Source organism: Chiloscyllium plagiosum, chromosome 6 (assembly GCF_004010195.1).
Source record: "Chiloscyllium plagiosum isolate BGI_BamShark_2017 chromosome 6, ASM401019v2, whole genome shotgun sequence".
NCBI classification, from domain to species: Eukaryota; Metazoa; Chordata; class Chondrichthyes; order Orectolobiformes; family Hemiscylliidae; genus Chiloscyllium; species Chiloscyllium plagiosum.
This window is the reverse complement of record NC_057715.1, coordinates 55199725-55215601: the sequence shown is the minus strand read 5'-3', so window position 1 is coordinate 55215601 and position 15877 is coordinate 55199725. Positions and strand designations below refer to the sequence as shown.

Here is a 15877-nt window from a genome sequence, read left to right as displayed (position 1 = left end):
ATTACTTTGCAATAACATGCAACCTTCTCTTTCTACACATTCTTCACATACTCAGCTAACCACCTACCACTGTCATTCACTTTTGTTAGATTTTGGGGCTTTGTGATCACTGTAACCTAACAGACAGTTGACTATTCTGAAGGAAATTTCAGCTATTTTATAAAAGTTGTTAAGAAGCAGCAGTTTACTTATGATACATTAGTTAAGTAGGAAAAAGAAAGTATACAATCCATGACAACTGAGGATAGTTCACTCATACCAGAAAGGAAACTGACAGTTAACACTGGAGTGTGTTGGTGCCATTAAAGTTGTGAAGGTAGCATCCTACTCTCTAGCCTAAGTGTTATGGAACTCTTTGCTGGGTTTTCCTCCAATTTCTTCTCTTCCATCTTCTATCTGAAGAAGACAGCTTCATGATGAATAAAACCCTGACAAGGACAGCCATGAAGAAGACTATCATCTGACCCGGAGCACTTGTTGATATGCCCTATTTCGAGGGTTATGTACTTTACTCTCTACCAATCATCCATTTGAATTCTACTAGCCAAAGGACAACTACTTGCGATATCAAATAACTGTTCCTCACTTGCTCAGCTTAATTTGAAGGTTAGTTTTCATTTATTTTGGGGAATAAAACTGTTTGTTTTGCTAAACGCTGCATTGCCAATATGATACGTACGAATGATATGAGAAGTAGTAGAGATCAGTGGCATTTTGATATCCCTAGTTAACAGAGGTAGGGAGATGAGGAACTCCCAGCTACCTGGTGTAATCAGCAATCTGCATGACATTCAAAACTCAATCACTGAACCACTACTGACATCCTGATGATTACTATTAACCAAAACTGAACATAGCCAGGCATGTAGATACTGTGGCTGTAAGATTAGCTCAAAAGCTCGAAATTCTGTGGCATGTGATTCACCTCCTGTCTCAACATACACTGTTTACCATCTATAAAAGGTACAAGTCAGGAATATGATGGAATACTCCTCACTTGTCTGGGTATGTAAACATCCAACACAACTCAATAATCTTGACACCATCCAGGACAAAACATCCCACTTCATTTCTATTCCATTCACCACCATCGACATTAATTGCCTTCACCAACACCACACAGTCGCAACAGTGTGTACCACCTCAAGGATGCACTGCAGTAACTCACCAGACTCCTTCAATCATCTGAACGTAATCTCTAACACTCCAGCAGTGGTTCACTTTCTCCAGGGGAATTAGTGATGGGCAATAAATGCTGATCTAATCAGCAATGCCAACATTCCATGAACAAATGCAAAGAAATAGTGCCTTCATTCAACTTTGAGTGAAATATGGCCACCTTCATAATAGTGAAGCCACAACATTCTTCCCTTACAAGGACCTATTTTGTGTCTAATGAAAAGCTATACTTCTATAACATTAGCTAGGATTTTCTGTGGATGATTTAGGCAATCGTAAAGCCAGCAAAATAGCATAAGAGGATGCTGAAGAGGATGTGTCTTCTGCTATCATGCCATTTTGCTAGCAGAAGATATGTTCGTGGCTCAGATGCTCGTAGAGAGCACTTCTGTTTGTGGTTCCACCACTTTGTGAGAAGTTTGCGCATTAAAACCCGATGGCCAACTAGCAGGTTCCAGAAGGGGAGTTACAGACATATGGACACTCCATTGTCCATGGATATTACATTACAGTGTGGAAACAGGCCCTTCGGCCCAACAAGTCCACACTGCCCCGCCGAAGCGTAACCCACCCATACCCTTACATTTACCCCTTCACCCGGAGGAAACCCATGCAGGCACGGGGAGAACGTGCAAACTCCACACAGTCAGTCGCCTGAGGCGGGAATTGAACCCGGGTCTCTGGCGCTGTGAGGCAGCTGTGCTAACCACTGTGCCACCGTGCCGCAGGATACCTGCTGCTATATCTATGGTGCTATCATAGCACCAATCCCACTCCACAAATGAGGATCTCCCTATCTTGCCCTAGCTACCACCAACAATATTTACCCTTCCTCATGGGATCCTGGCCATTGACCTGCTCTTTCTGTCTATCTGCAGCCTGAACAGCAGTCACCACTGGTGGTGGTGCCGTCAAACATCCAGCCTGTGATTGAGTCAGCAACTCTTGAGGTTGGCAGCTAAATGTATTTGGTTGGCTACTGTGGCTTGACTATCTCCAGCTGTTGTTAATGCCACCCTGGATCAGGCTTCAAAGCAAGGTCACCTCTTAGTTTGAGTCCCAGCATTAGGGCTTCTGCTATCCTATGAAAATTCAACCCTTTTGAATGATAGCTGACAATATTGAGCATTTAGTGCAATATTTCCAAAGTTTCAATCAATTTGGTCAATTAATGCAGTGTTGTTTTGTTTTTGCCATTGAGTTTCAGGAAGCTCAAGAGATCTGTGAATGCACTGTTAAATTTGAAAGTCTGTTGAAATATCGCTCCAATTAAATGATTAACATCTGTTAGTGGGCAACATGCCTTTCCAGAGGGATTTGCTCATAAACAGTCCAATGCACTTTAGTATCATTCAATGATTTTATGATTGTTGACAGTAGGACATAACATTTCAACAATCTGTGTTTGAATTGTTTGGTGCCAATGACAGTTAGAAGTGATTTTAAAAGTGATTCTGCAAACTGACACTCTTAGAGTCTCAGAAACTCACTAGTGTGTGGGCCACAAGTTCTGAACCATTAATTTCCATAGAAAATCACTGGCTGTTGATTTGTAACAATATTTATATCAACATGAGATGTGCTCCCAGTGAATGTTGCTCATCACTGTAATTGGTAGAATCAATCCTTGCTGACTGATGTCCAGAATGATATAAATTTACAGCTTGGAAGGAGGCCATTCAGCCCAACACATCCACATAGGCTGGCAAGGAACCATCCAACTTTGGACCACATTTTATCGTACTTCAATATAAGATTTCATTTATTTTCAAATTTTATGAGGGTGTCTGCCTCTACCACCTTCACAAGGCACAGCCCTTTCGCCAGATGCTCACCATCCTTCGGTAAAACAATTTTCTCCAAATCTCATTGAGTCGATTACCTCTTATCCTAAATCCATGTCCAACAAGGAGATGAGGGCAATCTTATTCACTCATAATTTTATTAACTTTACTTAGGTTTGCTCAATAGAACAATAAAACGTGTCAGCAATTATAACTTGAAATTCAATAAAATGCTCAGGTGAAGAGCCACTTATTCATTGTTTTTTTAAAAAAAATTAGACTTACTGAACATATCAAACTGAGAGCTAACACTATCAAGGGAACATCATAGTTATGAAGATATGGCTTGAACAGAGATAAGTTAAAGGACTGTGTTCCAGTTAATTGGGCATTGTGCTTAAAAGAAGTTTCATAGGATGGTGCGCCTTGTCAAAATAACACAATTCCTTCCCCCAAACATAAAGTTTAAAAGATTGAACAGAGACATTTACTGCAATCAAAGAAAGCATTGTCATATCTTGGCAGAAGGAGTTCTAAGAGAGAACCAATTGATCTTCAGGAAAAGGGTATGTAATGGGCTGCTTCTGGTGTTTATGTGACCACACATAACAGCATACTTGACTTAGGTATTGTGGCATATTTACTTACTGCTTGAAAAGTAAATTATTTGAAAATTTTTAAACAAGATAACAGTGAAGAATTGATTAGCTGTGAGTAAGTACTAAAACAACTGCTTTCCAATGTCTTAAATCTGCAGTTGTTTTTGGTAACCATTTCAGTTTTTGGATAACCATTTCAAATCTGTGCCCATGTTATATCTGTAAACATGTAAAACTTAAACCCATTTAACATAACGTTTTGAGTAAGTTGTTCTATTGTAATATGTTTGTCAACAAATGCAAAAATAGGGTGTTTTATAAAAGATAGGAGCTCCTACAGCCTTTACCCTCCTTGTTTCAAAGTAAAGGTCCTAGCCTTATCTAATCTTACTTCATAACTAAAAGCTTCTTGTCCATGCAACCTCGCTTTAGGTCTCCTCTGTAGCCTTTATGATGTGATTACAACATTCCTAATGTGCAGTGACCAGAATTGCATGCAGTGTTTCATCTGTAATCCAACCAATGTTTTAACAGTTCGAGCTTTACCACTTTACTAGCCAATGAAGAAAGAATTCCATATATCTTCTTGACCACCTTATTTATCTGTCCGATCATCTTCAGTGATCTGTGGACAAGCACTCTAATGCCCTGCTGCTTCTCTACATTTTTTAAAATGCATTCATTGGTTGAGGCATCACTAGCTAGGCCAGCGTTTGTAGCACATACTAGCCCATGCTTTGTTTCTATGTTTCTATGTTTATCCCTAACCACTCTTAAAAGCTGATAGTGAGTTGGTGTATAAGTATATTCACAGTGCTATTACAAAGAAGGATCTAGGATTTTGATGAAACAACAGTGAAGGAGAATCTTTCTAGAAATCCTACCATTTACTGTGTATTCTCTTAACATTTTGGCCTTCCGCAAATCTCACACTTCTTTGCATTTAACTGCATTTTCTGTGGTTATGCCCACCTGATTTGGCCATTGACATCATCTTGCAGTATACAGTTTTCTTCTTCATTATCAGTCACATGCTAAGACAAAAAAACATAAAGAGCTAGTACTGAGCCCTATGGAGCCCCACTAAAAACAGCTGTCCAGATGGAAAAACACTTTTCCAAGTACTACTGTTTGCTTCTTGCCTCTGTATCAATTTTAGATCCAACTTACTTCTTTGCTTTGGATTCCATGGGCATTACATTTCATGCTGCAGTTTTCCAGTGAATCACAGCGCAAGCTGGAGTAACAACATCTTCATCTTCAGACTAGGCACTTTACAGCCCTCTGGACTTAACATTGAGTTCAACACTTTCAAATTGTGAACCAACTTCCATTTCTTCCCTTCCTTTTAGCTTGTTACATTCTGTTATCATGTCCTTAGCCCCACCCCATCCCATTGGGACTGTCTGTCCTTTGAAGTCTGGCAGGAGATGCACCATTGTTCTGCCATTCTCACATTGCAGTCACTTAACCTGAACTACCAGCATCTTTTCTCCACCAGTACCCTACACACAATAGCAGCTCTCACCAGGTCCACCCTGCCCCCCAAAAAAAAACTTTGGGGCAAATGCTGTACTTTACTTCAGCTCTGATGAAGAGTCATCTAGATTCAAAACATTAGCTTGCTCTCTCTCCATAGATCTTATGCCTCTACGGCCATGGTCATTACTTCCAGCAATTATACACTTTGGAAGAGGAGCCAAGCAGAGAGCAACTTGGGAAGGTAAATGGTATAAAAACTTATTACGTGGACTTGAGACCTTCACCTCGGGAGAAGAGTCAAGCAGAGAGCAACTTGGGAAGGTGGGCAATTCTGTTTCTGAATCTGATTGGGAAACTGAAAGGTGATGTCACAGGACAGCTGTAATTGATTGGCTAATAAGGGGTCTGCTAAATTTGAATCTGTCCTAAATTGAATCTTGTTAATTTATTGGATACAACCTGCTATGATCTCTAGCATTTGTTAGTTTCAGCATCTGCAGTAATTTGCTCATACATTTTTTGACATGTCTGCTATTGTTGGACCTTATCAAAATCCTTGCTAAATCCATATATATGAGATGAAATGCACCACATTCTTGACCTTTTTTGTTACTGCCTCAAAATTTCAATCATGTTAGTTAGACACAACTTTGCTTTAGGAAATCTTGCTGTCTTTGATTAATCCTTGTCTTTCTGAATAAGGATTATCCATAGTCTTAGAATTTATTCCAGCAATTTTCTCACCATTGAGGTGAGGTGGACTAAACAGTAATTAGCCTATTCTTTTTATTATTTGTTCATGTGATATGAGTAATGATGGCTGAGACAGCATTTATTGGCCAAGCCTGAATGTCCAGAAGGTAATTAAGAGTCAACCACAATGCTGTTAGTTTGGAGTCACATGTAGGTCAGACCAAGTAGGATTGCAGATTTCTTTCTCTAAAGGGCATTTGTGAATCTGATGGGTTTTTACAACAATTGACAATGGTTACGTAATCACCATTAGGTGGGATTCAAACCCATGTCGCCAGAAAAATAAACTGAGGTTTCTGGATGACTAGTCCAGTGACTTTACCTCTATACCACTGTTCTTTTTAAATCATGGCACAACATTAGATGTCCTCTAGTACTCCAGCACCCTATGTGTAAGCAAAAAGGATTTGAAAAATATTGTCAAAGCTTTTACTATTTCCACTCTTGGTTTGTTTATTTGCTAGGGTTATCCACCTCAAATATTTTAAACTCCTCAAAGTTCCTTTTCACCTAATATTTTACACTATTTCCTGATTGCAATAACTTCATTATCTGTCCCTATTGTGAAAAAGGCATTCATGAGAACTATACCCATATCATCTGCCTGCACACGCAAGTTACCCTTACATCAGTTGAATTATATCTTTAAATTTAGACCAAAGCTACCATACAAAATCTTAATTGAAGAACATTTACTTCAGCAATTTAAGTTCTGATATCTGTGGAACTTACATCCAGTGTGTGACAATGGAGTCATTACTGCATCTATTACAAAGGAGAAGTTTTACAGGGCTTATGAAAATGGATCATTGAGTGCAATATCTACAAATATTAAAATGTTAACCTGTTTTAATTTGAAAGATGTACTTATTTAAATTAAAGTTGGTGTTTCTCTTGTGGGAGCATTTAATATTATATTAAATTGTGGAAGGCTGTAACTTCAATTCTAGCCCTTAGTTGAGTGTTTGTGTTGCTTATGTACAACTAAAATCCTAAAATCTATTGAACAACACTATAATTTGCTGCCATAAGCTAGTAGACATCATCCTATTGGAGTAAGTTAATAATCTCTAATATTTGAAGATTCGCTAATGCCTCTACAGCTGTGGTCATTACTTTTATCGACTTTGGGAGAGGACCCAAGCAGAGAGCAACTTGGGAAGGTAAATGATATAAAAACTTACTACGTGGACTTGGGACTTTCACTTCGGGAGAAGAGTTGAGCAGAGAGCAACTTGGGAAGGTGGGCGATTCTGTTTCTGAATCTGATTGGGAAACTGAAAGGTGATGTCACAGGAGGGCTGTAATAGTTTGGCGAATAAGGAGTCTGTTAAATTTGAATAGTTAATTTATTGGATATAATTTATTTATTGATTACTACTTGCAAAAGCAGAGATACAAAAACAGTTAAAAATGTAAAAAGAAATTAAAAGTAATTAAACAAAATAAGATTGGAGGGTCTGGTGATGTGTCATTTCTGCATGATGTGGGAGCTGGTGGACCCCATTGTGATTGGTTGCTGAAAGAACTCCACCTCAGAGTCGAAAAGCTGGAATCTGAGCTTCAAACATTGCAACATGTTAGGGAGGGGGAGAGTTACCTGGACAGCCGATGAACTAACTCTAATTCAGCAAGTGGTCAGGAACAGCAGAGTGTGGCCGTGAGGGAAGCAGGTGGAGCGAGCCAAGAAGTAGAGTTGCAGGAGCCTCAGTCCTTATCCTTGTACAACAGGTTCAAGATATTGCTCCCTATGTGGATGGGAATGGGGACTGTAGGGAGAATGAGCAAACTGACTACAGCACTGTGGTGTAGGGAGCCATTCAAATGGAGGGAGAGAAGAGAAATGTTGTAGTAATTGGTGATAGTGTCGTTAGTGGCATATATACTGTCCTCTGAGCACGATTGGCAGTGATGAAGGTTGTGTTACCTGTCTGGTGCTTGAGCTTGGGATATTTCATCTGGGCTGCAGAGGAACTTGGAGTGGGAGGGTAAAGATCCAGTGGTCGAGGTCCATGCAGTTACCAATGACATAGACAAAACTAGGGTAAAGGTTCTGCTAAGGGAGTATAAACAGCTAGGGGCTAAATTAAAATAAAACAGAACCAAACAGGTAATAATCTCTGGATTACTACCTGAGCTGCCACAGGGTCAATACGTTTAAGCAGGTAAATGCATAGCTCAAAGATTGGTGTGTGAGAAATGGGTTTGAATTCATGTGATATTGGTACCAGTACTCAGGAAAAAGAGACCTGTTCAGATGGGACAGTCTTTATCTGAACTGTGCTGGGACCAGATTCCTAGCAAATCACATAACTAGGGCTGTAGACAGGCTTTAAACTAAATGGGAAGGAGGGGGGAAAGGTTCAGTTATAGGAGAAATTAGAAAAGCCGAATTAAAAGAGGAGGTAAGAGTGCAGAACTCTGGAGAGGTTATTAAAATCGCCAGCACAGACACAAATAGGAGAGCATATCTGGAAAGGGTTAGCAATCAAACTTCAAGTGCACTGGACAAACAAATGACAGTGAGAAAAGGAACATTAATGTAGGACTGAAGCTGTTATATCGGAATGCACTCAGTATAAGGAACAAGGTAAATGAGCTTGTGGCACAGATCAAAATTGACAGGTATGATGTGGTGGGCATCACAGAGACATGGCTGCAAGGTGATCAGGATTGGGAGCTGAATATTCAAGGACGTACATCATATCGAAAGGATAGGCATGTGGGTGATGGTGGTGGTGGGGGTATTAGTAAGGAATGAAATTAAATCAATAGTAACAAATAAGATAGAGTTAGATGGTGTAGAATCTGTGTGGGTAGAATTGAGGAACCGCAAACATAAAAAAACCCATAGTTGGAGTCATGTATAGGCCTCCAGACAGTAGTCAGGAGCTGGGGCATAAGATACACCAGGAGATGGAAAAGACGTGTAGGAAAGACAAAGTTACAGTTATCATGGGGGATTTCAATATGCAGGTAGACTGGGAAAATCACGTTGCTAGTGATTTGCAAGAAAAGGAATTTGTGGAATGTCTACAAGATGGCTTTTTGGAGCAGCTTGTGCTGGAGCCTACCAGGAAACAGGCAATACTGGATTTAGTAGGAGAAAATGAGGACTGCAGATGCTGGAGATCAGAGCTGAAAATGTGTTGCTGGAAAAGCGCAGCAGGTCAGGCAGCATCCAAGGAGCGGGAGAATCGACTTTTCGGGCATGAGCCCTTCTTCAGGAATGAGGAAAGTGTGTCCAGCAGGCTAAGATAAAGGAGAAATCTGTGTTCATCCCTTGTGGTTGGAGGGTTCCTAGGCGGAAGATGAGGCGCTCTTCCTCCAGCCGTCGTGTTGCTATGGTCTGGCGATGGAGGAGTTCAAGGACCTCCATGTCCATGGTGGAGTGGGAGGGGGAGTTGAAGTGTTGAGCCACAGGGTGGTTGGGTTGGTTGGTCCTGGTGTCCCAGAGGTGTTCTCTGAAACGTTCCGCAAGTAGGTGGCCTGTCTCCCCAATATAGAGGAGGCCACATCGGGTGCAGCGGATGCAGTAAATTATGTGTATGGAGGTGCAGGTCAATTTGTGGCAGATATGGAAGGATCCCTTGGGGCCTTGGAGGGAAGTAAGGGGGGAGGTGTGGGCGCCCCCACCCCCACTCCGGCCTATCCCCCTCATCTTAACCTCCTTCCACCTATCGCATTCCCAACGCCCCTCCCCCAAGTCCCTCCCTACCTTTTATCTTAGCCTGCTTGGCACACTTTCCTCATTCCTGAAGAAGGGCTCATGCCCAAAACGTTGATTCTCCTGCTCCTTGGATGCTGCCTGACCCGCTGCGCTTTTCCAGCATGAAAGACAGCGGAATAGCAGTGACAGAAGTTTCTGGGAATAATTCAGGAGACACAGCAGAGATTCATCCCGAGGGAAAAGAAGTATGGTACAGGGAGGACGAGGTAACCACAACTGACCAGGGAAGTCAGGGATAGCATAAAAACAAAAGAAAGCATATAAAGTAGCAACGAACAGTGGGAAACCAGAGTCTTGGGAAGCTCCCAAAGAACAACAAAGCAACAAAAAAAAGAAATAAGGAGGGAGATAATTAAATTAAATGAGGGTAAGCTAGCCAGTAATATAAAGGAAGACTGTTAGAGTTTGTTTAGATATATGAAGGGCAAAAGAGAGGCAAAAGTGGGTATTGGGCTGCTGGAAAATGATTCTGGAGAGATAGTACTGGGGATCAAATAAATGGCTGAGGAACTGAATAATTTGTGTCAGACTTCACAATGGAAGACATGGATAATTTCCCAAAAACTTTAAGAGAATGAGGGAGCAGAGCTGTGTATGATGGCCATCACCAAAGAGAAGGTGCTAGAAAAACTGAATGGCCTGAAGGTGGATAAATCACCTGGACCAGATGAACTACAACCCAGAGTTCTAAGGGAGATAGCTGACGAGATAGTGGAGGCATTAATGATAATCCTTCAGGAATCACTAGAGTCAGGGATTGTCCCAAAGGACTGGAAAATCATGAACGTAACAGTCCTGTTTAAAAAGGGAGTAAGGCAGAAGACGGAAAATTACAGACCAATTAGCCTAACCACAGCAGCGGGTAAGATCTTGGAATCCATCGTGAAGGATGAGATTTCTGAATATTTGGAAGCGTATGGTAAAATAGGGCAGAGTCAGCATGGTTTCATCAAGGGTAGGTCATGCCTGACAAATCTGCTAAAACTCTTTGAGGAAGTAACGAGCAGATTAGACCAAGGAGAACCAATGGATGTTATCTACCTGGATTTTACGAAGTCCTTTGACAAGGTGTCACACAGGAGGCAACTGAGTAAGATAAGGGTCCATGGTGATAGAGGCAAGGTGCTTGCTTGGGTAGAATCCTGGCTGTCTGGCAGAAAGCAGAGAATAGGGACAAAAGGGTTCCTCTCAGGGTGGCAGCCAGTGACAAGTGGTGTTCCACAAGTTTAAAAATCACACAACACCGGGTTATAGTCCAACAGGTTTAATTGGAAGCACACTAGCTTTTGGAGTGCTGCTCCTTCCACCTGATGAAGGAGCAGCTCTCTGAAAGCCAGTGTGCTTCCAATTAAACCTGTTGGACTATAACCTGATGTTGTGTGATTTTTAACTTTGTACACCCCAGTTCAATACTGGCATCTCCAAATCATGTTCCACAAGGGTCAGTGTTGGGAACCACAACTTTTCGCTTTATACATTAACGATCTAGATGAAGAAACTGAGGACATTCTGGCTAAGTTTGCAAATGATATGAAGATAGGTAAGGGACAGGTAGCATTGAGGGGTTGGGGAGGCTGCAGAGGGATTTGGATAGGTTAGAAGAATGAGCAAAGAAGTGACAGATGGAGTACAACATGGGATAGTGTAAGGTCATGCACCTTGCTAGAAAGAATAGAGGCATGGACGATTTTATAAATACAGTGAAAATTCTGAGGTCTGAAGTGCAAAGAGACTTGGGAGTTCCAGTCCAGGATTCTCTGAAGGTAAACCTGCAAGTTGAGTCAGTAGTAAGGAAGGCAAGTGCAATGTTGGCATTTATTTCAAGATGACTTGAAATAAAAGCAGGGAGATACTTCTGAGGCTCTATAAGGCTCTGGTCAGACCACATTTGGAGTATTGTATGCAGTTTTGGACCCCATATCTCAGGAAGGATGTATTGGCCCTAGAGCGTGTTCAGAGGAGATTCACGAGAATGTTCCCAAGAGTGATCAGTTTAACATCTGAGGAACATTTGACGACTATGGGTCTATACTTATTAGAGTTTATAAGGATGAGGGGAGACCTAATTGAAACTTAAATTGGGAAGATGTTTCCATTGGTAGGAGAGACTGGGACCTGAGGACACAACTGCAGAGTAAAGGGGAGACCTTTTAGAATAGAGATAAGGAGAAATGTCTTCAGTCAGAGAGTGGTGAATCTTTGGAATTCACTGCCAAAGGAGGCTGTGGAGGCCAGGCCACTGAGTATATTTAAGATGGAGACAGGTAGATTCTTGATTGTAAAGGGGATCAAGGGGTTTGGGGAGAAAGTGGGAGAATGGGTTTGAGAAACTTATCTACCATGACTGAATGGCGGAGCAGACTCAATGGGCTCAATGGCCTAATTTCTGCTCCTATGCTGTATGGTCCTATTATTCAATCAACCTTGTAATTCTTGTTTTAAGACCATAAGAAATAGGAACAAGAAATAACTTGTCTGGACCCTCGAGCAACATGCTTTATGTCTACTTTCCTGCTTTTTCCCCATAACCCTTGATTTTCCCTACCAGTCAAGAATATATCTATCTCACACTTATAAATACACTCAAGGACTGTGCCCATACAGCTCTCCGTGGAAAGGAATTCCAAAGACTCTCAACCATCTGTGAGAAGGAATTTCTCCTTTTCTCAGTCTTAAATTGGCACCCCTTTATTCTGAGACTATGCCCTTTGCTCCTAAACTCTCCCATATGGGGAAAATTCTCTGCCAACATTTACCTTGTTAAGCCCCCTAAGCATCCTATATGTTTCAAAGCATGTTTTGTTCAGAAAAAAGTAGAGATTGTTGCATCACAGAAGCTACAGATCTCTGTGTCCATAATATAATGTTGTACTTTATTAAGAAACTAAAAGATATTTGATTGCAGCAAAATCAGCAGTTGTTACTAGTTCCTAGTTCACTAGAACAGTGAAACATTCTGCTTTCACAAAGACTAGATTTTGTTAATTATTATTTTATTTTGAACCCCCATAACACATTGATCTGGTTTCAGAGATTAGTGTAAAATGCAACAATATTAAATGGTATATTTTTAAAATGACTTAAAATCTGGAAAGAGCGAGAACATGATCCAAGTTTTACATACAGACAAATCAGATGCATTCATGCAGAAGCAAGCTGTGGGACATCAAAATTATTCACCAGGTTACCTGAGTGCATAAACCCATGACTGCTGAGAATTAATGCTGTCATTTCAAAAGCTGAATATATTTGCCAATAATCATTGCTGCTGATGAATATCACCGTGTTTGACAATGAAAAGGAATGACATTACTTGTTATGTAGGTATTCACCTCTGCAAGGATGAAAATGTCACTTGAGTCAGTGTTGCAGAATATTTCCTGATGTTGAGTAGTCCCAGGTCCCTTATTCATGAGATTTTATTCAGTGGCCACTGGACTCATGTTTACCTGCAGAATAAGTTCTGATTTTATGAAAAAAAATCATTTTCGACTCAGTAGAACTGTGAAGGAGCTGTTTATAAGAATGGACAGTGGGATTGGATTTGACATAGGATTTTAAATTTTTTTTATTTCAGTGGTTGTCTTTGTGCCAAAATGGGAACTGTTTGAACATTTCACAAACAAAATCATATCATAGAAAAACCCATTACTCAAAAAATTTGATTGATACAAAACAGTACAAAGGTTTTTGTGATAAAAATAATGCTGAATCAAATGCAAAACACTGTATTTGAGAAACATTTGTATGACATTGTACTTCTCAATTGCTATTAGTCCTCTGAAAATTGAGAGATCATAGAATCCCTACAGTGTGGAAACAGGCCCTTTGGCCCAACAAGGCCACACCAACCCTCCAAAGAGTATCCCACCCAAACCCATTCCCCTACCCTATAACTCGACATTTACCCCTTACTAATGCACCTAACCTACACATGCCTGAACACTATGGGCAATTTAGCATGGCCAATTCACCTGGCCTGCACATCTTTGGATTGTGGGACGAAACTGGAGCACCCAGAAGAAACACACACAGATTCAGGAGAATGTGTAAACTCCACACAGATAGTCATCCAAGGCAGGAATTGAACCTGGCACCGTGAGGCAATAGTGCCAACAACCACTGATTCACTGTGCCGCCCCAATGCCCTCCTTAATACTCATATTGATCTGATTGACTTTTACTGGCTCTCGCAGTGTTCAGTGATTTTCAGAATTATTTAAGTAGCTAAAATCCACAAAGGGTATGTTCAAGAAGGCAGTTCATTGTTACCTTGTCCAGGTCAATTAGGGATGGGCAATAAATAATGGCCTAGCTGGTGAAGTCCACATCCCATGAGTGAATATACAAAAAATCCTGTATAAAAACACAATGCCAAGTCTAATAAAGGCTGCTACCGGTTTGTTCCAGAATGTGTTGCTCTAAGAAACAAAAATACTACTGCCAATCTGATATTTCCAGTTTATATGTAAATTAAAATTGCCCCTTATTATTGCTGTCCATTTATCACACTCACCCAGTGACCTTACAGAGGTTTACAAAATTATGAGGGGCATGGATAGGGTAAATAGGCAAAGTCTTTTCCCTGGGGTCGGGGAGTCCAGAACTAGAGCGCATACATTTAGGGTGAGAGGGGAAAGATATAAAAGAGACCTAAGTGGCAACTTTTTCACACAGAGGGTGGTACGTGTATGGAATAAGCTGCCAGAGGAAGTGGTGGAGGCTGGTACTATTGCAACATTTAAGAGGCATTTGGATGGGTATATGAATAGGAAGGGTTTGGAGGGATATGGGCCAGGTGCTGGCAAGTGGGACTAGATTGGGTTGGGATATTTGGTTGGCATGGACGAGTTGGACTGAAGTGTCTGTTTCCATGCTGTACATCTCTATAACTCTATGACTCCACGTCGTGGTTATTGATCAAAGGCCTGTATACTATTCATCAGTGTCCCACTGGACATTAAATTTTTAAAAATTCATTCACAGGATGTGGACATCACTGGTTAGGCCAATATTTATTGCCCATTCCTAATTGTTAAGAGTCAACTACATTGCTGATTGCAAAATTGAATTCAAATTCTACCATGGCCTGATTCAAACTCTGATCCCCAGGAGCTTACCTGGATCTCTGGACCACCAGGCCATTGTCTCCCTGTTTATATTGAGGTGATTTCCCTATCATAACGATGAGCATTGTCTTTAATCTATCTCTAACTCTAGTTGGCTTACTCCTTAAGAGGCTATTTTTTGTTTTGCAAATTAACTGTAGAATGTCTTTTGCAGTTTTTCTTAACGTAATTTCTTTACTGATTTTAATTTACATACCCTGAACTGAATCTATCAGGGATGTTTGAAGTGTTTACAAGGGTGGGAAGGAGAATGTGATTGAACAGGAGGCAAAAATTCAGTTTCCTGACAGTGGGCCAATTGTTATTGGTAACCTCCCAGAACCTTTCAGGCAGGTCAGCTTTCCTGACGCTCATGATCAAGAACTTCTTTTGCATTCATTAGCATTGCAGGAATACTCATTATCACCCCAGCATGCAGTAATTATCTTGACAGGTGCAATCTTGTATAGTAAAAATGAGAAATGAGTGTGTTCACAAACCCGACAATGTAGCTGAGCAGTGCACCTGGCAGGGTCGACTTCTTCCTCAGGGCTGTACATTCTTCATCACTAACTTGGCTCCCTCAGAATGAAGGCTTTTCTTTACACAACGAGTTATAGTGTACAAGATGAAGCCTGGCCAGGCCATGTGGTCTGCCCATGTGAGGCTGTCACATTGACTGACTCCTGCAAACCTGGCTAGGTCTGAATAGGAAAAGGACCTGAGCACAACAGTCCCAGAAAATAGTGCTTTCAGAAGAAAGCTATGGTAAGGACTGGAAATTAAAGCATTTTGTTGTCTGAAGCACTAGATGTATCCTGCAGAATAGGGGAATTAATCTGGGAAACAAGGGCCCTGCAGGACAAGAAAATCTTTTTAATAACCTGCTACCAAGTTATCAAATTTGGTAATCTATTAACAAACGCTTCCCAATAATGGCAATATAACAATAACCATAGAAATGGGGGATGGTGGCGACAAGGGAGGGGACTAAATCAAAATGGTGTTATTGGGAGAAATAATACACCTCAGCCCTGCGGTGATCATGTATCTCTTAAAGCTTCAAGGCTACCAGTGGACACCCTGTGATCCCTCCTGGGCAAGGGCATAGCTGAAGAATTCAGGTCTTAAATACAAAGTCCGAGAACATCAACCTTTCTCTCTTGACATTGGAGTTGATCTGTTTGAGCCTCAAGGTAGTCTACAAGTAAAACGTAAACAGTTAGAAGCAAATTGTGAGAG

General features: G+C 41.0%; 1 long non-coding RNA gene across 1 annotated transcript in view; it reads right to left on the bottom strand.

The window, feature by feature from the left end:
• LOC122551138 overlaps nucleotides 1–7045 on the bottom strand; it is a 34628-nt gene extending 27583 nt beyond the window's left edge. The window contains exon 1 of the long non-coding RNA XR_006312030.1: nucleotides 6982–7045. This is a non-coding gene — a long non-coding RNA (uncharacterized LOC122551138). The remainder of the gene's footprint in view (nucleotides 1–6981) is intronic.
• Between the last annotated feature and the right edge of the window lie 8832 nt (nucleotides 7046–15877).